Source organism: Pan troglodytes, chromosome 1 (genome assembly GCF_028858775.2).
Source record: "Pan troglodytes isolate AG18354 chromosome 1, NHGRI_mPanTro3-v2.0_pri, whole genome shotgun sequence".
In the NCBI taxonomy this organism is placed as follows: Eukaryota; Metazoa; Chordata; class Mammalia; order Primates; family Hominidae; genus Pan; species Pan troglodytes.
The window spans coordinates 214329264-214351108 of NC_072398.2; the positions used below are offsets into that span (position 1 = coordinate 214329264).

At 46.7% G+C, this 21845-nt stretch overlaps 2 non-coding genes and 2 pseudogenes across 3 annotated transcripts; all 4 read right to left on the bottom strand.

Annotated features, from left to right (window-relative positions):
- Positions 1 to 5823: 5823 nt before the first annotated feature.
- Positions 5824 to 10844, bottom strand: LOC129138139 (uncharacterized; annotated as a pseudogene).
- TRNAN-GUU (transfer RNA asparagine (anticodon GUU)) lies at positions 6304 to 6377 on the bottom strand. Its single transcript has one exon. It is a non-coding gene; the product is annotated as a tRNA-Asn (tRNA).
- Positions 10845 to 20144: 9300 nt separating the features above from the next.
- Positions 20145 to 21797, bottom strand: LOC134809350 (uncharacterized; annotated as a pseudogene). The gene has a single exon (XR_010154848.1). The product of XR_010154848.1 is annotated as an uncharacterized LOC134809350 (transcript).
- Positions 20980 to 21051, bottom strand: TRNAE-UUC (transfer RNA glutamic acid (anticodon UUC)). Its single transcript has one exon. It is a non-coding gene; the product is annotated as a tRNA-Glu (tRNA).
- Positions 21798 to 21845: the final 48 nt, after the last annotated feature.

Sequence of the window (21845 nt, forward strand, 5' to 3'; positions counted from 1 at the left end):
GACATCTTCTGCCTCTGCCCCGACACAGCCGCATACGCCTCACTCTTTACACACACGGTCACTTGCCCCGCGCACTCCCGAGCCCTTTCCAGCCCTGACACACAGCTGGGATTCTCACTTCCGATCAGCGGTCCTGAACCCGCTCCCAGGGCACGGGAACTCCTTCGTGACGAAGCAGCAAGTGGCGAAGCAGCAGCCTCTGCGCTGCCTCATCTACATAGAAGTCGCCCTGTCCGTGATGTCACCGACAGTGCCTTGCCCAGTCCCCGTCTGCCTTTCTGCCACTCAACCGACCAATCTGCTGCCAGAGCCGCCAAGGGGAAGTGACGTCTGCCTCTCCCTTTTTCCCTCCCGCCCCTGCGTCTGTTCTCTCCTAAAGAAGCTGGTCCTTAGCCTGTGTTAAGGAGCAACCTTTCGGTGGCCAGATGGAGCCGGGGCATCCTTCTTCAAATAATGGCTTTTAATTCGCAGACTAGAATGTTTCGGATTACAAAAGAAACCGGTTCTCTTCACATCCTTATCCTTGTGATGCAGCATTCCGCTTGCAATTGGAAGCCGTTTAATATCAGAGAGAAACCATATTTATGAAAGTAAAGAGGCTGCTCAGATGACTGCAAACCAGCCTTCCTTACTGGTTCTATCACTGGTAATGTTATAAAGACAGTTGTCCAGTTTCATGAATCTTGTAGGTTTTTTTTTTTTTTGATGTTGTTGTTTTTTTTCAAAAATCCGTATTGTAGAAAAATATGCTGTCCCAGAAGAGATGATTGGACACTCTCAAGCGTGGTGCTGGACTTTGTCATCTCTTGCACAGCCATCTCCACACCTTAGTGCTTACCTCATGTTACTTTTTTATATTCTGCAAAGACGAAACCAAAATAATCCAAATTTGACACAAATACCTGGGCTACATCTTATTTGAGATGTTTAACAAATGTCTGGATCATCTTTTCTTATATATTACGCAGGAAACACTGTGAAGTAAGCAAAGTTGGAATGCCCAAGTCAAAGACCATTTGAATATTTACAAGTAGATTTCAGACAGGAATACTACAGGGTGGTCACAGGATAACAAATTCTAGGCAGCAGATTTACATGACTTGAGGCTGTGGGCTGTTAAGACGCTGAAAAACCAGGGTGTGGACCAAGCTGGCTAAGACTGAGTGGACCCAACGTGGTGCTGGATTTGATGGAGGTTTTACCTAGGCCCTCATTATATGCTCATTAACATACTAAATCACACACCTGCCAGTGCCATGACAGTTCTGAGACCAGTGTTTGATGTAAAAATGGCACCACAGTTCCAAGAAATCTCCACCTTTACCCAGGAATTTTCATGAATATTCCAATTCTTGGTTAAAGAAACCCATTAACATGAAACCCCAGAACCCATTATTCTCTCTTGGGTATGCCCGAGCTCCCCTTTCTTGAGTGTGTACTTTTTGCTTTGCAATAAAGCTCTTCTTTCACTATTTGCTGACTCATCTTTGACTTTGTTCTCACGATGGTGTCAAGAGCCTGGACACCACGGCTGGGGTCAAGATCCCAGCAGTGTCCAGGGACCTACCCCAGCCCACCAGTATCAGATTCTATTCCATTGCTCAAATCACAAAACATCGAGTGGAGAGTTCTCCTTGGAGATGATAAAGTAAAGATTCTGTGGCATGGTGGCCAGTTAGGCCACTGGAAGTCATGTCAAAATATTGAAAATGAGGGATTAGGTGACAGTGTAGTAACTGCTGAATACTAAATACTTGATCCAGGCCCCATTCCCTGGAGATTGACAGGGAGACACATTGTCCAGGTAGTAGTGGAGAAATGCTTTCTGGGTATCCGACCAGCCTTTGTGGAAAGAACTGGCACCATCCTGCAGATGTAACCGCCTGATGGGTTCTTCCTGACCAATGTACACAAAAACTCAATTCATGGAGACCATGGCACTGCAGGAAAGAGTTTCATTGACATAGGCCAGCCACGACATGTGGGAGACAGAGTTATTACTCAAACCAATCTCACTGAAGGCTTGGAGGTAAGGGGTTTTTCAAAGATAGTTTGGTGGGGAGGGGGCTAGGGCTTGTGCGGTGCTGATCGTTGGGGATGAAATCACAGGGGCATGGAAAATGGCCCTCCTGCATGGAGTCAGCTTCTGGGTGGGGGCTAAGGGACTGGTTGATTTTTGGGCCAGATGGTGCCATCCAGCAGTCAGAAATGCAAAAGCCTGAAAAGACATCTCAAGAGGCCAATCTTAGGTTCTACAATAGTGATTTTCTTCACAGCAGTAATTGGGGAAGCTGCCAATCTTGTGACTTCTGGAATAATGGCTGGTAATTATTTAACGAGGCATACATCTTAGTAGAAATCAGGCCCCTTTCATCCTTCTAACTTGGTGGCCTTTCATTCATTTTACAGGGGTAATTTAGTTTTGGGGAAGGTTATCATTTAAAGCAGCCTTTTTGGCTGTCCTCAACCTTTTTGTCACCAGGGACTGGTTTCATGGAAGACAATTTTTCCATGGAAGGGGGTGGTGGATGGTTTCCAGATGAAACTGTTCCACCTCAGGTCATCAGGCATCAGTTACAGTCTCATAAGGAGTGCGCAATCTGGATCACTCACATGAGCAGTTCCCAATAGGGTCCGAGCTCCGACGAGCAGCTAATGCTCATGCTGATCTGACAAGAGGCAGAGCTCAGGCGGTAATGCTCGAAAGCCTGCAGCTCACCTCCTGCTGTTCAGCTGGGTTCCTAACAGGCCATGGACCAGTACCTGTCTTATGGCCCTGGGGATTGGGGAGCCCTGATTTAAACTATAAACTCAATTTTTCCCAAAGATAGCTTGGGAGAAATTGCACAGGAATGAGCAAAGACAGCAAGCCTGTGAGGCTAGAACCAAGATGGAGTCAGCCATGTCAGCTTTCTCTTGTTGTCATAATTTTGCAAAGGTAGTTTCTGAGGGGCTGCACTGGACACTTCTTAAAAACCTGAGACAGATGTTATTGTATGTACTACAGTAGGCAAGAGAGACCAGCAGAGAACTGGGCTCAACTTCGAATACAGCAGGAGGAGTTGAAGATTATAGCCAATTGGCAAGATAAGAAAGTCAGTGGATGGAAAATTACTAAGAGGAATTTGATTAGCTATCAAAGGTGGTTGTGAGGACTCTTGCTAAACTAGACTCAACAGTATTCTTTCCTAAAACTGGACTTGGCAGGCAAAGAAATAACAGAGAAAAGGGCTCAGAGGAAACTACTAAGGTTTGGTCAAAGACTGGAGTCCTTGTCAACTCTACATTGAAGCTTCTGCAAATAAACAAAGACCAACCAAATGAAAAAAAGCAAAAGCTATTTATTCTGAGCTTGCTATAGCAAGGAGTCAGTCACTGTTATCTGTGTTTTGGCAGAGACTTGAAGGCAGTCATAAAGGTGGGAAAGCTTTTTAAAAAGAAAGGCTTCAGGGGCCGGGCACGGTGGCTCACACACGTAATCTCAGCACTTCGGGAGGCCCAGGTGGGTGGTCACGAGGTCAGGAGATCAAGATCATCCTGACTAACATGGTGAAACCCCATCTCTACTAAAAAATTTCCAAACAATTAGCCAGGTGTGGTGGCAGGCACCTGTAGTCCCAGCTACTCTGGAGGCTGAGGCAGGAGAATGGCGTGAACCTGGGAGGCGAATCTTGCAGTGAGCCAAGATTACGCCACTGCACTCTAGCCTGGGTGACAGAGCGAGACTGTGTCTCAAACAAACAAACAAACAAACAAAGAAAAGCTTCAGGTATGCTTGGATTGGAGGCTGTCAGCATGGTGAAGCTGTTGATAGATGAAGAAAATCAAAGTATTTTACCCCAGAATATATTTCTTTGGCATATTTTAAGATGGCTGTCAGAGAGCCAGCAAACAGAAGGAACTCTGCAAAACTGTCATTTGTAGGGGAAATTTACACCTGCAGAGAATCTGCATTAATCCAGCTTTATCTTGTCAGGTTTGAGAAATAAAAATAAGCCCTAGGCCCTACAACCAACTGAATGGACTCCCTCTTGGCTGACAGGACCACAGAGAAACCTCGAAAGCGGTTTCTGGATGTGGCAGGCTAGGAGGTTGGACATGCCACCTCAAAACCCTCCCCTCACTAACTGCCATTATGATGCAGGAGAACAGCAGAGGGAATTGGAAGTTGGATAAAAGGCAGAGTGAGTGAAAGCAGAGAAAGAAGCAAGGTAATGGGGTGGGAGAGCAAGAAGCAAGATATAAGGCAGAAGTTGAGCAGCCAAAACAAAAAGTAAGATTTAAAAAAGCAAGCAAGGCTGGGCACGGTGGCTCATGCCTGTAATCCCAGCACTTTGGGAGGCCAAGGCAGGCAGATCACCTGAGGTCAGGAGTTTGAGACCAGCCTGGCCAACATGGCGAAACCCCATCTCTACTAAAAATACAAAAAATTAGCTGGGCGTGGTGGTGCACTCCTGTACTCCCAGCTACTTGGGAGGCTGAGACAGGAGCATCGCTTGAACCCGGGAGGCCGAGGTTGCAGTGAGCTGAGATTGCACCACTATACTCCAGACTGGGCAACAGAGCGAGACTCTGTCTTAAAAAAAAAAAAAAAGAAAAGCAAGCCAGGACCCCATGGCTGGCCAGATCCAAACCAGTAAAGGGGCAGCTCCTCAGAGATAGGCATGTGCATTAGAGAAAAAAAGTAACCTTAACATGACTCCATATGATAATCAGCTCATTAAAACTCATGCATATGGACTGCATATCATGCATGTACTTAAAATTATGGGATGGAGGCAATGTGCAAGCACACAAGGGCCAAAATAACTAAGCAACCCACCTATCAATCAAAAGGCAAACACTGGCTAACGATTAGGCATCCTTGTGAAGAGAAGAAAAAGAAACACACATAAAAAGACCCAACGTACACCAAACTAATACTGATCTCACATCCCAGAGATCAGCCCACTCTCCCCACTCTGAGACTGTTACTGTGCTTAATAAATTTTGCTTTGCTTTGCTGCTTTGTGTGTGTCATGTACAGTTCTTTGTTTGGGACACCAAGAGCCTGGAAATGCACGGCACCATCTGGCAAGAATTAGGATTTTTTTCCCTAAGGGTTAACAATCCAAGCCTTTAGAGAGACTTGCTTCCCTGCTGTTATCAACCAACAGCCTGATGCTTTCCCTCCCTTTTGTGGTTTTGACAAAACAAGCAAGCAGCATTCCCTCCTGATAAGAGACCACCGACCTAGGAATGATTCTGGCCAGACTACAGAGGATGTACAGTGAGGGTTTTCATGTCCATTGCCTCAGATTTTGACGTCAGAGGGCCACAAACTCCACTCTCAGATGATTGCTAACGCCACCATTTTATGAACATGAGCCCCATGGAGAGGCACGCAGCTCAACTGCACATCTGCACATTTTTCCTCTTATAAACATTCATATTGGAATATTATTTCGTACTGCTCCCGTGAAAGATACGTTTGCAGAATGGACTCAGATTAGAAGCATTATACAAGCACTATAATGTAGCAATGGCACATCCAGCTCTCTACACCATAGAAATGTCTGCAGGGTAAACATTTCCACAATGACCAAAGATATCTGTACAGGACTGGTGACTGCAGCATTCTTTGTAATCCTAAAACTATGAAACTAACGTCATCTCAAAAACATTTTGTTTTTTTGAGATGGAGTCTCGCTCTGATACCCAGGCTGGAGTGCAGCGGTGTGATCTCAGCTCACTGCAGCCTCCACCTCCCAAGTTCAAATGATTTTCCTGCCTCAGCCTCCCGAGTAGCTGGGATTACAGGTGCATGCCACCATACCTGGCTAACAAAAACATTTTGAAAAGGGTTAAATAAATCATGCATAAACTGAGGAAAAATACTATTTTCAAAAATGATGGAGAGAATCACTTTCATGATGAATGATTCCACTGGTGACATTATTGATAGAGCAATCGGGAAACCCAGGCACATCCTGGAGGTAATACTGGACTCCTATTACTAACATATGAAAAAATGGAGACACGTAAATACTCGTTTAAGCGTATAACGGACTGAATTAGAATTTTATCACATCAGAAGTGGGTTCCTAGGTCTCTGTTTCAGGATTCCTTAGTGACACAGGTGTAAACCCGGCATTTCAGGAGATAGCCGGTTAAGAATCTGGTCGGGGAGGTGGGCGGCCCTTGACAGGGATCAGTCATAAATTAGTGGCTCATAAATTAGTGGCTTGAGACTTCGGGAAGATAAAATCTTCCCCATTTATCCAGTGGTTGACATTGCGTGAATGCTTCAAAACGTCCAATAAGCGTTCCTGGGTGGGCTCGAACCACCAACCTTTCGGTTAACAGCCGAACGCGCTAACCGATTGCGCCACAGAGACAAGCGCTTCTAACTCTACTGGGCATATAGGAAGGGCGCACTCACTGAACGTCCTCCGTTCCGTCTATTCTCAGGGCCCACCGGGCAGGACCACCGAGCAAGGCCTTGGAAAACTAGAGAGATTAGAGCGGTGAGTCGCGCCGGTCACGTTGGACGCCTGCGCTTTAGGAGATTCCGGAGCCAGAAGAACAGCAGAATTGCCTTCGCTCGCCCTGCCCCTCGCCTGCTTCAGAAGCTTCCAGAAACTCCCTGGTGGGCGACCCAGCCCGAGCTGCCTGGGGCCCCAAAGGAAGCTGAACGCCCTGTGGGCTCCCGGTTGGTTCTTCCCGTTCTTTGCGCCGCCTTCACCCATTGAAGGAGCCTGTGCCCACCCTGCCCAGTCGCTTTCGGGGCCGCTGAGGAGCTTCCGCTGCCATCTTCGGATCCTGTGTTCCGCACGGGGGCTCCACCAGGGCAGGGATGGTGGTGAGGGTCGCTCGTGGGTCCCCTCGGGGGGAGCAGGGTCTGGTACTCACCAGGGCGCATGACTAGGACTTGTGGAATGAATTCATTGTCGCCTTTAGCTTTTAGTCCTTTGAAGAGCCCTGAGAGTGGAAATCAAGAGATTTTTTCCACGGGGAAGTTCTTTTTACAAAGCGTTGATTTCTCGGCACCCGGCAGGGAGGGCAACTGGCAGGGCCTCTGGCGCACCTTCTGCGCGGTGGAGCCGCGGGGGCTCAGCTGGGCGGTGGTCCGGCCGTGGGGTGGTAGGTCAAGAGCTGGGAAAGGAAAAACCAAAAGCTGGGAAAGAAGCCGGGGAGCGGTGGACCAGACATCCAGACCTCCTGAAAGGCTCATGAAGGGGCACAGGCGGGATCTTCTGGAAGTGAGAATTGTTTTTGTTTGTTTGTTTGTTTGTTTATTGTAGTAGAATGGGGAAATGGAGAGAGAACCTGAAAGAGCCCCAAACTCGAGGACCTATTGCTCCCCAAGAATAACATCTTCCAGAAGAACTAGACAGAAAACTAGGCGTCTGGGAACTCTGAAATCCTTGGAGGAGTAGCATCATCATGACCCTCTGTGTTCCTTTTGGCAAAGGACTTGCTCCCATTGTTTGCTTGTTCAATTGTCTGTCTGTTAAATAAATAAAACCCTTTTCCTATATCTTTAAAATTACGTTGGTTTTATTATTTTATGATTACAAGTAATGCTGCAGTCATCATTCTTGTACACTCTCATTGGCCACTGGTGTATTTCTGTAGGGTGGAGGCCTGGAGAGTAGTTGTTCCAGCATAGTGTTTACATAGCTTTTATTTCATTCCGTTTTCTTTCCTTTGTTGCTTTATTAGCTATAACCGTTTTCTTATTTCAGAGGCTGCTTTAGGGTTTCCGGGATACATCTTTAATTTATCATAGTCTGCTTTCTAGTGTCATTATGCCTCCCTTTCTGGCCTTTATCCTAATGTTATGTATTTTTACTTTATGCACTATAACCTTTGTGATTCATTATTATTACTTTTATTTATTACGTCAAATATTTTTTGAAAGATTTAAAGTATAAGAAAACGTGTAGTACATGCTTTCGAAATGCCATTTCCAATATTCGTTTCTTTGTGTAGGTCCACATTTTTATCTGGTATCCTTTCGCTTCTGCCTGGAGGACTCAAGATTTCTTGTAGCGTGGGTTGGTGAATTCTTTTAGCTTCCGTATGTTTTTCAATGTCCTTATTTCACTCACAGTTTTGAAATTTTATTTTTGCATAGAATTCTAGGTTAACTTTTTTTCTCTAGGTACTTTAAAAATGTTGCCATTCATGAAGCATTGTCATTTAAAATATCATCCTTCTTTCCTATGTTTGTAAATATGGCATAAAGCCAGTTTCTTGTGCTGGTTATACAATTTTCAGAATGTGTATTTAAATTTAAAATATTAAATTGTACTTAAAAACTAAAAATATTAATCATGAATGTCCTAGATTCATCTTAAGTTCCAACAGTGCACTTAAAATGTGCCCAACCTGAGGGTCAAACCTACCTGCTGATGTGGAATTTGTGTTTGTGAGACATTCTCAACAGCATTTGCTTTCCCCAGCCTAGTGATTTTCCTCACATCTGAATGTCTTCATTGCAAAAGGAAACGTTTTTCTTTGCAAAAATACTTTAAAATATTCTTACTTCAAGTAAGTGTACTAAAAACAAATTTCTCAGTTGCACCCCTGAAATCCATCGAAAGCCCGGGAGAGACAATCAAGTGCTTCAGAACCAAGAGCGAAACAGGAGAGGACAAAGCAGGGCTTCTTCACTAGGAGTCAAGCCAAAGTCAACTGATTTGGTCTCCAATGGAGAACGGAACTCGGTTCACCAGCAACGTGAGGACGCGGCCCAGAGGAGACGGAGTTTCCCTTCATGGTGCCTTCAGATAGGAAATCTAGGATTTTCTTTCTTTCCGTTTGATCTACTTCCAACTCTCCCTTTCTGTTTCTTCAAGATCTTTTTCGGATCCCTGGGTGCGAAGGACATAAGGGGCCAGTGCCCTTCCCTACCGGTCCCTCCTTGACTGGGTGTCTTTGGAGCCCAAGCTCACCCGGAACATTACTGCCCGCTGCAGACACTGAGAGGACAAAGGAGGGCGGTGGGTGCAGTGGGAACCACAGAGTCACCGTGCACCTGCGCCCGTGGGCTCCTAGCAAATTGAATAAATGCCCCCTGAAGCTTCTCTGCAGGTCAGAGGGAAGGGGAGGGTGGCTGCCGACCCGGCGGGAGAAGCTTCAAGAAGCATCGGGAGGACTTGGCCTTGCCCCTGGGCCTTGAAGACAGGCCTGGCCAGGCTGATTTTGATGGGTAGGCCCAAAGAAAAGGTTCGAGGGCAGCCCGAACCCCGACCCCGAGATTAAGGCTCTTGAGTGTCTGACGGTTTTGAGAATCGTCAGTAGAATCGATCCTGCCTGTATCAGGAGACTTCTTTGCCAAAATTCAGAGACCAAGAAAGAGAAAGATTGGGCAGATCAAAATCTGTAATTAACCAAACAGGAAACATAAGTTTTCTGACAAATTGAATATGTGCTGTGAGAAAAAGACTAGCCTCAAGGAGAACCTGGTTTTTTGGCTTGAGTGTAGGGAAGAATGGAGTTGCCACCAACAATGGTGCATTGAAACGGCAGGTGCATCAGGCTGTAGATGTGAAGGAATTAAAAATATTTGACCCCAAAATACATTTCTTTGACATATTTTGAGATGTCTGTTCAGAAAGCCAGCTGCAGAAGTAGCCCTGCAAAGTTGTCTTTTGTTGGGGAGATTTGCATCTGTAGGGAATCTGCATTGATACAGCCAAGTCTTTCCTTGTCCAGATCTAGGAAAGATGAACTGAGAGTCTGACACCTGTAAAGGTCTGAAAGAAACTTTTAGGGTTTATTCTCTCTGAGAGCTGCTAACTGTAGGGTTTCATTTACATATTAAGACCACCTTTGCTAGCCGAGCCTCATTTTCTCTCCCTGCCATCACTTATCTTGTCCACAATAAATGGATATACCTCTGACTCTGATTGCACCTGGTTTTGGCCATGCTTTGAGCCCTCATTCATTCTGTTATGTCGAGATGGTATATAAGCTTCTGCATCCCATTGTGGGTAGGGGAGGGTAATCACTCTGTGACTCTCCCCATGCACATGTTAGTACATTTTATGCCTTTTCTCCAATTAATCTGCCTTTTGTGACTTGATTTTTGAGTGAACCTTCAGAGAGTTAAGAGGGAGGGTTTCCATTGGCCCCTACAGTTTTGGAGCTGTAAGCAGGATAGGAAAGCTCTGCTCTTCTGGAAGTTGCAGTGAAGAACCCAGGATCTGATCAGCTATCATAAGGGTAAGAATTTTTTTACCAGCCAGGCTCCTGGCCTCCTTCTCTGTGTGGAATCTCATCAAGTGGATGGTAAAAATCACTGTTTCTTTCTTTTCCCTCTCCAAAATCTTGATCAATTGGAGAAAAGGATTTGTGTGACTAGTCTTGGGTGTAGTGACTCTGGTGTGCTTTTTGGTACTTTGTGGTACCAATTCCTACTGTTTAATCCCTTTCTTCCCAGAAATTGTCTGTTCCTTTGTCTTTGTCTCTATGTGTTATTCTGTCATAAAAGGGGGTACTGGTTGAGGTTCCTTCTCATCTCATTTTATGTCCTTGAGAGCTTGACTTGTGACCAAGTGGGAGCGCTTTCTCTTGGTTTCCACTATCTGGAAAGAGGCGGTAACTTTCAGGTCATACTAGGTGGCCTGTCTGAAAATGGCTGGGAACCCCAGCACACTTTTTGTTCTGACCATGTCAAGCTCTTGGGGTTTGTCTTAAGAAGTCCCATCCATTTGAGGCTTTTGTCATCTCAATTCTTGTTGCCTGGTTAGTTCTAGGAAAGCTCAATCCCAAGAGGGCCTACCTGGTATCATGGATTCACAGGTCTGTGACTGGAAGTCCCCATAAATTTGTGGGTTGCTGGAGGCAAACATCATCCTTATCCATCTGTGGTCTACTCTACTGAAAATACAAAAATTAGCCAGGCGTGATGGCATGCACCTATAGGCCCAGCTACTCGGGAGGCTGAGGCAGGAGAGTCATTTGAACCCAGGAGGCGGAGGTTGCAGTGAGCGAAGATTGTGCCACTGCACACTAGCCTGGGTGACAGAGCAAGACTCCATCTCAAAAAAAAAAAAAAAAAAAGAAAGAAAGAAAGAAAGAAAGAAAAGATTTAAGAGAACAATTATTTTAATTGAATACATTTTGTCAAGATTAACTCAATTTTCCCCTAGAGTACTGAAAGAATAAGCAATCATAATTTAGATTCTAAGTTACTGGTCTTTGAGAAAGTGTGAAAACCAAAAAGGTGCCATAAGTCAAAAAGAGCAAAAGTCCTAATTTTCAAACTGATGAACATAAAGTACTAAAAAATTGAAATCATCATAGTTCATCTTGGTCCTTGGCAAAATACAAATGTATTGATTCAAATTATAATATCTTAGCTACCCTATTGTGCGTAGCTCTTACCACTGAGGAGAAAAACCAAACCCAAACAAAAGTGTGTTCAAGTTGGCAACAATGTTTACAAACCTGCAAAATCTCTTCAACCTATCCCTTAAACTCCAGACTTGGTATTTACTAAGCTCTGCGGTGTACAATACCCACCTTAATATCCATTCTTGCACAAGTTCTGTTAGGTATAAGCCAAGATGACATGAGATTTTTTTTTTTTTTTTTTTTTTTTACCCTCTCATGCCTGTGTTTGCTTTTGCTTCCACAGAGCCTTCTGAGTAAGGACTATCCTCAGACTACTGGAGACACTTAGTCACAAGCTTGCCTGAGGCTCAGAGCTGGCAATACCTGGGAGTTTATGTCAATCCCACAGCACCCTGCAACCCTGCCTGCAAAATATTGACCCATGATTGACAGGTGCAGGTGTATGAAAGCCCAGCTCCTTGACTTGAGGGGCACCTTTGTGGTGAATTAGGTTTGGCAAAAGGGAATCCAGAGGCCAACTTTGTAAAAATGCAGATAGATAAATAGAAAGAAATCTTTGCCTTGGAAGTCCAGTTGAGAAAGAGGGTGATTTACTTGAGACTCTGGAAACAGAGACTAAAATCTGTACTTTTTCATGGGAAAGAAGCCTATGGTGAAAGAGAAACAAAGAGAAAGGTAGGAAATAGGGTGGGTCTACTCAGTAGCTTTAAACCACTCTGTCATATTATAAAGCCTGGTGAGGTTTTAACTAACACAAGTGCCTGGACTCTACACATAGAGATTCTGATTTAAACGCTTCCAGGTGGGTGGAAGCCACTAGTAGTCTTAAAACGCTCCCAAGTAATTTTACCATGTGGCTAGAGATGAAAAGGACAGTCTATCTACTAGAATCTCAAGTAACCAGTATTGAAGTGCCCCAAATGTGCAGCTACCTCATAGAAAAGGCTTAACACCACCCCTTGATGGAATTTCCCTTCCTCTCTCCATGGTCTTGTCTGCATAGCATGGAAAATAGAGAAGAGATAAAGAGGTAGATGGAGAGATTGAACCTGTAATTTGCCTATGTAGAGCAGTTTCTCAAACTTTTCTGACCACAAGATGCAGTGAGAAATATACAATTCTTTGTGATCAGTTTTTTTTTTTTTTTTTTTTGAGACGGAGTCTTGCTCCGTTGCCCAGGCTGGAGTGCATTGGCATGATCTCAGCTCACTGCAAGCCCCACCCTCCTGGGTTCACACCATTCTCCTGCCTTAGCGTCCTGAGTAGCTGGGACTACAGGCACCCACCACCATGCCCAGCTAATTTTTTTTTTTTTTTTGTATTTTTAGTAGAGACGGGGTTTCACCGTGTTAGCCAGGATGGTCTCAATCTCCTGACCCTGTGATCCACCCGCCTTGGCCTCCCAAAGTGCTGGGATTACAGGAATGAGCCACTGCGCCTGTCCTGTGATCAGTTTTTAAAAAATCTTTTACTATGTGTAATCCACCCTACCTATAATTTAAATAAAGCCTGCAGTAGTAAGCAGTCGACTATATTGATTTCACAACCCCTAAGTGGTTCAGAATTGCAATTAGAAAATTTTTCCTTTTGGCCAGGTGTGGTGGCTGGAGCCTGTAATCCCAGCACTTTGGGAGGATCACTTGAGGTCGGGAGTTTGAGACCAGCCTGACCAAGATGGAGGAACCCCGTCTCTACTAAAAAAAAAAAAAAAAAATTATCTGGGCGTGGTGGTGCATGCCTGTAATCACACCTACTTGGGAGGCTGAGGCAGGAGAATTGCTTGAACCCCAGGGGGTGGAGGTTGTGGTGAGCTGAGATTGCACCATTGCACTCCAGCCTGGGAAACAAGAGTGAAACTGTCTAAAAAAAAAAAAAAAGAAAAGAAATAAATTTTTACTTTTGCTCTGCCTTTTTATCAAGCAAAATCCCAAAAGAACATTTACTATAAACATCTTTCTGTGAATCCTTATTTCTGTCCCAGCTACCATGACCCAATAATCTCTAGAGCCTGTTAGTGTTCTCCAGATTGAAGCCTTCGCTCTAACTGCTCCTAAACTCTGTGATGTAGTGGAAACGTTTTGAGGCCTCAATTCTCATCCCAGGTTTTTCACCTACAGATCATACGGCCTTAGCCTCTTGATACCATTGTCTCCTTATGGCCAAAGATGGAACTGTACTTGGGTGGTATCTGAGCACCCTGTTGGCTTTGAGATTCTAGGGCTCTTCCCTTGGCACCACTCTCTTATTTAAAAGGAATAGGATGTGGACTTAGGAGGGTTATTTCTCTGCAAACTATCCTCTCCTTCTTATGACAAGCTATTTCTGAATGTGCACATTTGAGGCTAAGCAAATCCCTTCCTGGGAGGTTGAAAGACCCTTATTTCTCTCCAGAGGAGTATTATGGAGAGTCAATTGATGCTGAGGAGGTGGTAGAGACCTAGCGAACTCATCTGCAGTGGCTTTGAGCAAGGTTTTTAGAATCATAAGGTGGGTGGGGTCCTGTGTCCTACACCACAGGCCAGCTAGTTCATTTCAGGAGACTTTTTTTTCAATCTATTATTACTATCTTCTTCTAGACTGTAGTTCACTACTGGAGATTATCCACTTAGTCGCACTCAGTTTGCACCTGGCCTGTATCACCACACAGCTCTCACTTCACCCTCAGGTATCAGCAAGACCTCACCAAAGATTATTGTTTAATTGTATGTGTGTGTGTTTTTGTTTGTTTCGGGTAACAACTAATGTTGGAACTATGAAAAGCTCTTCTCTACTTTTAACAAAGCTTAGTCACAAACAGTTCCCCAGTTGATGAGAAAAACTAAAACAACAGAACAATTGAAAGTCCAAATCTGCAAGCTCATCTCTGAGAACCGAATTCTACAGCCACTCCAGATTTGTACTCCAAATGGATAGTTTGATTGTAGAAATCACATCCCTTCAGCCTGCAAATGTGATAACGGCCCAAGAGACAGTGATGCCTAGATTCATAGATAATCCCCTTTCCCCCATCCTATATATAACTGGAGTCAACAGCAGCTGGAGGAAAATGGCAAGAACTTGGAATCAAGATTAGGTTAGAATAACAGTGCTGTAGACAGTTTATCAGCTCTTCAGCATACGTCCGTTTTCCTTGAAGGATGAGCCTGTAGAAACCTCTGACAATAAAGTTTATTTTACACCCATTCCCTTGCCTATGATTTTTTCATACAAATCACAATTATAAAACTTTCTTGCTCCAGCTAAAAGCAGGAAACTCAATCATGAACGTGTTCACTAAATATATACCACAGAATGATAACAACCAGTCTGAATGCATCACTTGATTCCAAAATTAAATGTTAGCCCTCAGGGGTGCAACTACATGTATCTCCAACTCTGGAAGCCACAGGCAACATATTCCTGTTTCCTTGCAGGGAAACAGATCTATAAGCAGGGCGGCAGTCTCACACATGTACATTCCTGGGAAACCCAAGGAAACAATGATAGTGACGCAGGGCAGGCAAGCCCCCAAACTGAAAGAGTTTTGCTAATGTCGCGATTGGCTTTCTATGTTATTTGAAGACTGAGATCTCCATGAGGAGTGAAGATAGGTAATGCCTAAGGCTGAGGCATGACCTCACTGGGTCACCTTAGCTGTAAAGTGAGGTCAGTTGTCACCTTGCAAACCTTTTGGTAATCCAAATCTTGGAATGATTTCTTTAAGAATTTAGACACTTCCAATACTTTTCCTGTCCTTGTGGGGAAAGCTTCTATCCACCTGGTGAAAGTGTCTATAAATACTAGCAAATCTTGTAGTCCCCTGTAAGGTGGCATCTGGGTTAAGTCTGTCTGCCAGTCTTCACCATGGTATGTTCCTTGGTGTTGTACAGTTTTAAGCAGGGATCGGGGTATGGGGTGGTTTCCTGAGTGGTAACCCTTTTTATAGTTTGGAACAGTCCCTTCCGCAAGAATATTTAGGAAACTAATTTAATGGAAAATCCTGTCCCAAATGTGAGGAATCATGAAAATGTTTAATTATTTCCCATCTGTCAGCCTCAGGAATAGAGTTTGTTCTTTTCTAGCAACCATCCAGAGGGGTCTCCCTGGAAGCCTTTTACTCAGTCCCTTTAATTTCCTTAGGGGTATAGTATGGTGTCACTGACATGGATGCAGTACCTGGTAGTAGCGCAGCAGCCTGAAATACCAGGGTTTCCTTAGCTGTGGCCTTAGCTGCTCTTTCCACCAGGGAATTTCCTCTAATAATAAAAGTGTCTCCCTTCTGGTGTCCCCTGCAGTGAGTAATTGTTATTTCTTTGGGAGTTGGACAGCATCTAAAAGTTCCACGATCTGAGTAAAGTTGTATGGGGGATCCCTTGGCTCTTGATAGTCCCCTTTCCTTCCCTATGGCTGCATGAGCATGGAGCACCAGGAACCCATATTTAGAGTCAGTCAACACATTGACTCTTGAGGTTTTGGTTTTTTTTTTTTTTTTTGAAATGGAGTCTTGCTGTGTCACCCAGGCTGGAGTGCAGTGGCATGATCTCAGCTCACTGCAATCTCAGCTCATTGCAAACTCAGGGATTCTCATGCCCCAGCCTCCGAAGTAGCTGGGATTACAGGCACCCCCCACCACACCTGGCTAATTTTTGTATTTTTAGTAGAGACGGGGTTTCGCCATGTTGGCTAGGCTGGTCTCGAACTCCCAACCTCAGGTGATCCAACCACCTTGGCCTCCCAAAGTGCTGGGATTACAGGCGTGAGCCACCGTGTCCAGCTTAAGTCTTTTCATGGTTGGAAGGCCCTAATTAGAGCAGCTAATTCTGCTTTTTGAACAGAAGTCTGAGAAGGTAAACCCTTGGCCTCAATGACTTCTTGTTGGCTAAGCTTCCTTTCTTACTCCCTCATGAATATAGCTATTTCCATCTCTAAACCACTCAACATTTGGGTTAGACAAGAGCTTGTCTTCAAGGTTGGGCCTTCTAGAGTAGAGCTCTTCCGTGGTTTCCACACAGGAGTCAATGAGTTGGGGATCTGTTTCTTGAGACGTGAGGTGCAGCAACAGAGTAGCAGGGTTTAAAAATCAGGATACTTTCAGGGTAACATGTGGGGTGTCAAGCAGAAGGGTCTGATATTTAAGTAACTGGCCCCCTGTTAGCCATTGGTGTACTTTTGCCTCTAGGACCCTCTGTACTGTACTTCATGGGCTGGCAGGGGGTGGGGGAGGGGGTGGGGTGGTATGGCATGTAATTGTTGTCCCAAGGTAAACTTACTGGTTTCTTCTAATGATAGAGTGATGGTAGCCACAGATCTCAAGCTTCCTGGTCACCTAGCTGCCACCTGGTCTAGCTGTTTAGAGAAATAAGCCACTGGTCCAAAGCAATTCCTCAGCCTTTGAGTTAGAACATTCAAAGCTGTCCCTTGTTATTCATCTACATAGAGGGTGAAAGGTTTTTCTAAGTTCGAGAGTCCTGAGGCAAGGGATGTCCCTGGCTTTTCTTTTAAGGCTAAGAATGCCTTTTGACAGGTTCCAAGCTCCGCCTCCTGGGTTCACACCATTCTTCCGCCTCAGCCTCCTGAGTAGCTGGGACTACAGGCGCCCGCCACCACAGCCAGCTAATTATTTTTTTGTATTTTTAGTAGAGACGGGGTTTCACCGTGTTAGCCAGGATGGTCTCGATCTCCTGACCTCCTGATCTACCCACCTCGGCCTCCCAAAGTGCTGGGATTACAGGCGTGAGCCACCGCACCCGGCCAACAAGTTTTTTTTTTTTAAATGAACAGAGCATCAGTGAATGATAGTGCAAGTTTAAGACACCTAATAGACAAGTTAAAGGAGTCCTCCAGGCAGAAGGAAACTGACACCAGATGAAAATCTGGATGAAAAAAAAAAAGACACTAGAAATGACATCTACATAGGCAAATATATAATTTTAACATCTGACTGTTTAGCCGGGCACGATGGCTCACGCCTGGAATCCCGGCACTTTGGGAGGCCGAGGAAGGCGGATCACTTGAGGTAAGGAGTTCAAGACCAGCCTGGCCAATATGGTGAACCTTCCTCTCTACTAAAAAATCAAAAATTAGTCAGATATGGTGGCCCAAGCCTGTAATCTCCGCTACTGAGGAGTCTGAGTCAGGAGAATCGCTCGAACCCGGAAAGCAGAGGTTGCAGTGAGCCAAGACTGTGCCACTGCACTCCAGCCTGTCCGATAGAGTAAGACTCGTCTTAAAAACACCACCACCAGCAACAAAAAAGCAAAAACAAACAAACAAACAAAAACACATCTGACTCTTGAAAGAAAAGTAACAGAGATGGATTGTAAGGTTTATAACAGGTGTAAAGTAAAATGCATGACAATAGCATAAAGGCAGGGGGAGGAGTCATGTGAAGAGGTATGATGCCACTTGAAGGCAGACTGTGATGGGTTAATTTTTGTGGAAAGCAAGGCAGAATTTTTGAAGTTTGTTTCTTCAAATACTTTCCGTTTCCCGTACATACAAGCTAGTTTGTTCTGCGGAGATCTCATTTTCTAGGAGGCTCGGAGGGGGACCTTCTGCTGTCTGTCCTCATGGGATGCACAAGACACAAGGGAATAGTCTTTCACTTTTAAATACATTGATGGGTCTGAGGAGATAGATACAACTGCATTTTTTTTTTTTTAAATGAGGTGGGATTCTCATTGGTCTTGAAATTCTGAGCTTCGTGGAGGCTTCCCCTACTTCAGCCTATCAAAGCGTTGGGATTAATAGGCGTGAGGCACTGCGCCTGGTCACAACCAACATTTAAAATCACGTCCCTGGGTGGTCTCGAACCACCAACCTTATGGTTAACAGCCGAACGCACTAACCGATTGCACCACAGAGACAACCTCAATCGCTTGCTTTCATCTCTATATAGATTAAGCAATCACTAAACCCTAGGAGTTGCCATTCGCTTTCTGCGGGACAACTGTGCAGACTACAAAGCTTCAGAAAACCGGAGAGGCTGAGTCGACTAATCGTGTTGTTGCACGTTAGAAACGCGTGCATTGCGTGACTCTGAAGCCAGAAGGGCGGCCGAATGGCCTTCACCCTGCGTTCACCCTCGCCTGCTTCAGAAGCCAGTGCCTCTGGAAATACCTGGATCTGCGACCCCAGCCTGAGCCAAGTAGGGCCCAAGGGAAGCTGAACTCCCCGACGGCTCTCATGGTAGCTCTTTCTGTTCTTTTGCGCCGCCTTCAGGCAATCATCTGTTCCGCTTGCTCTCCCTTCACTCAACTCGGCTTCAGTAGATGGGGTCGGTGGGGCGGGAGCGGGAAAGAGGCAGGGGAGTCAAAAGGGAAAACGTGAAAAGGAGGAGGGAGAAGCAGGGGAGACCAGGACTAGACAATGGGACAGCTCAGGATGCCCGTGCAGAGGGCACCGGCTGGATGCAGAGAAGATGGGAGATGTATCAGAATGGAGAGGGGGAAATGGGGAGAAGATGTGAGAGAAAATCACAAGAACCTGTAGCTGCCCAAGAATAAAGAAGTAAAAATCGCATAATGTTTTTACATTAATAAAAAAAATCGGGGGACCAGGGGCAGTGGCTCACGCCTGTAATCCCAGCACTTTGGGAGGCCGAGGTGGGTGGATCACTCACTTGAAGTCAGGAGTTCGAGACCAGCCGGGCCAACATGGTGAAAGCTCGTCTCTACCACAAATACAAAAATTAGCTGGGCGTGGTGGTGCACGTTTGTAGTCTCAGCTACTTAGGAGGCTGAGGCAGGAGAATCGCTTGAACCTAAGAGGCGGAGGTAGCAGTGAGCCGAGATCGTGCCACTGCCCTCCAGCCTGGGCGACAAAGTGAAATTCTGTCTCTCAAAAAAATATATAAATAAATAATAGAGGGGTGGGGAAGCAAAACGACGGGCAGTAGGTGTGGGGCGCCTTGGGATTCTCTAGTGGTTAGTAGTCTGCATTGTGCCTGCAGCAACCTCTGTTCTAATCCGAATCCTGGTACAGTCAGACTCTATCTTGGACCCACTGGGGCGAACCCACGTGTCTTTTGGTTTGCTTTTGATTCCTGCACCAGCTGAGGCCTTTATCTGCAGCCAGAAAGCCGGAAAGCAGGGTTTACCCCTGGCCCCACAGCGCCATACTGTCTGGGGGAAAAGAAGGAAACCCAAGAGTACACAAACAGTGGCCCAAAGAGAAACCTTCCAAGTGCTCTATGCCTCACCGTTTAGCAGAAAATATCAAGCAACTCTCAATCTAGCTGGTCTGTACCTTCCACGAATGAAATAATGTATTTATTGCAGTCTTTCTGGTTGAGATATTTCAAATATTTGGTGGAGCTTTTAATGAGAGAGACACTCTCGAGTGTGGAAGAAAAAAAAGAGGGGATGTGAAGATGAGGCGACTTTAGGACAGAAAAAAAAAAGAGACAAGGAAGCCATGTAAACGTTTTCGGGTGGGCGTGAGGCGTTGTCAGTCTTGAACCCCGTTATGTCAGGTAAAGAGCGCAGCCTCTTCTACCACAAACACCGTTTCCCACATGGAGGAAATCACAGGGATCAGCAACTCTAGAGTGAGATGAAGAAGCTTCACTCTGGGAGAACCCCCTTCGTGACCACGGTCTCTCCCCTACCAGGTAAGTGGAAATGAGCACATGGCCTGCAGGGACAGCACAGCCTCCTCGCCCTGGCCGGTCGCTCAGGGTCACCACCCTCCCCACTGCCGCCCCTCGCCAGTCTTCCAAACCACTCTCCACCAAAGATTCCACCGACAGTCACCCCACAAGACAACCCAGGCCGACTCTCAGCAGCGGCTCCCGCCCCGCAGCCACCGGGCCCTCTCACCCCCCCGCGGTTCTGCACACCGCCTCTGCCGAGTCTGCGCACTTCACCTCCCTGGCTCCCGCTCTCCCCTGAGCTTACAGTGGACTCGGGGTTCTTCCGAACCCCTCTTGGGAGGGGTACTGAATGGAAAAGGGGGAGCGTGCGCAAGTGCTTGGTAGAGTGTAGACATCGTGGGATTTGACTGTGGTACCATCGCTTCGACGTCCTAGTGCTGATTTTTCCACCTGCCTTCTGCTTAGGGCACCGGCAGCAGTTTTCCATCTGTGCCTACTCCACCTGCTGTCCTTGTTGGGTCAGCGAACATCGCCTCCGTCTACCGCTCAATCAGCAAACGGGACCGCCCTCGAGGACCTCACCCGCCGCTTACCCCCCTAACAAATTCGCGGGCATCGCCTCCGGTCGCCTCTTCCTAAGGCCTAATGAGCGCCTTCGCTGGCAACGGAGGTGAGGAGGCTCCGCTGACTGGCTGGTGCCCGTGTCCGGGGCTGCCACAAACGCCACGACTTGGCTTGGCCTCTCTCTTAGTTATTCGCAGCTCAGCCCGATGGGCGTCTCCGGCGTGGCGACGGGAAAGAAGGTGGGCTTATTGGGTGCAGCTTCACAGGGGCTGGCATCTCTGAGCTAGCTCAGTCGCTCTCTAAAGCTGCTTCCGCGGATGACGGACACGGAGATAAATAGGAACGGTGTGTCGTGAGAGGTGGTCCACCAGCACTTGCCCTCCTTCGCCCGGCTTTAACCCCGCTGCGGAGACTGTTCTGCCTCTGGCCCTTGGAGCAGGCCGGCTGATAGCGTAGTGAAGGAAGATTCCTGCGGGAGGGCGGCCAGTGTAAAACAATTCCCTGACCGGGAATCGAACCCGGGCCGCGGCGGTGAAAGCGCCGAATCCTAGCCACTAGACCACCAGGGACACACAGGAGGGAGCTTTCTCTCCCTTCTTCTGTCAGAAGCGACAGCTTCCCTGAGTTCTGGGAGGACTTGGGCCTTGTGAGGGTCGCTCTTTGCTCTTGGAGTCTCTCACAAGGCCATTCCCTCCCTGCTTTCTTCAAAAAAAGAGCCTGCAAGCGACACACCGAGGGCTCCGCGAGGGACACCGAGGCCACAAGTCCCGAGTCCTGGAGCGAGTTGCAGCGACCCGGCCGCAGCTCACCACTGGACTAGAGATGCGCCTTTGCGAGGCGGCAGCAAGTGACCAGCCGGTCGTGGGTCGCCAGGTCCGGAGCCGCGCACCAGGTTGCCTGCCAGGAGGAGGCGGGAGCGCGGAGGCGCCCGGGGTGAGACGGGGGCACCCTCTGTATCATAAAGGACCCAGACGCCAGCACCCTCAACGTCATAAGGAATCCGACGGATGCGGAAACCGAGACCGGCTGGATGGGAAACTCCAGGAAGGCTCCGGGGCCCTCAGCTGGTCTCCGACCTTCCCCAGCAACCTGTGACACCTGCCATTTTCCCATCTTAGGCGATGGCAATGCCACCCTTCCGTTTGCTCCGGGCAAAACTTCGAGAGTTCCCTCTGACTCTGGAGTTTTTTCCTCAGATCCAAGAGCCAACTGGTCATCAATTCGTAATTTCCCATCGGCTAAGTGCGTGGGCATTGAGCTACACGCGAGTCTCCCCACCTCTGCGGAATGGCTACTTCGGGGTAGGGGAGGGGCCCTCCAGTGGATTGTAAGGTGTTTAGCAGCAGCCGTCGCCTCCGCTGAC